Below are 488 nucleotides of genomic sequence, written 5' to 3'. Positions count from 1 at the left end.
TACGCGCATGTTGTACACCATGCAAAGACGAACTCCTAGCACTCCCCGGACAAGAATGCTTTAACGAGCATGCAAGGTTTTGCCTTAGCGAAACAACACTCTGCTTAACTTGTGACAAAATTTTTCATTGCTAAGGCGTGCATGCAGTCGCTTCATATCGGACTATGCTATCATTCTTATGCTAGTTTTGAAGAATTATGATATTGTTAGGAAATATGTTTATTGACAGAGTGGAACAAGGTCCAGGAGGAAGCCACAGGGAAGGACCAGCCAGCGCGGAGTACAGCCGAGCCAATGCGCGCGCACCCTACTTCCTTCTCTGCCTCAGTCGCGCAATGCTGCGACATTTTCCCCGGGGGCAGACGAAGCGCACTAAGCGAGTTAAAGGCACCTGTGATGGTACTGCTTGAGTCTGGCCACGTGAACAAGTTGCGTCGCACGTTAACGACGGTTACTTTCCGTCACTTTGGCGACGGCATAGTTCACAT

This window comes from Dermacentor variabilis, chromosome 5 (genome assembly GCF_050947875.1).
Source record: "Dermacentor variabilis isolate Ectoservices chromosome 5, ASM5094787v1, whole genome shotgun sequence".
NCBI lineage: Eukaryota > Metazoa > Arthropoda > Arachnida > Ixodida > Ixodidae > Dermacentor > Dermacentor variabilis.
Note: the sequence above shows the minus strand (reverse complement) of the source record.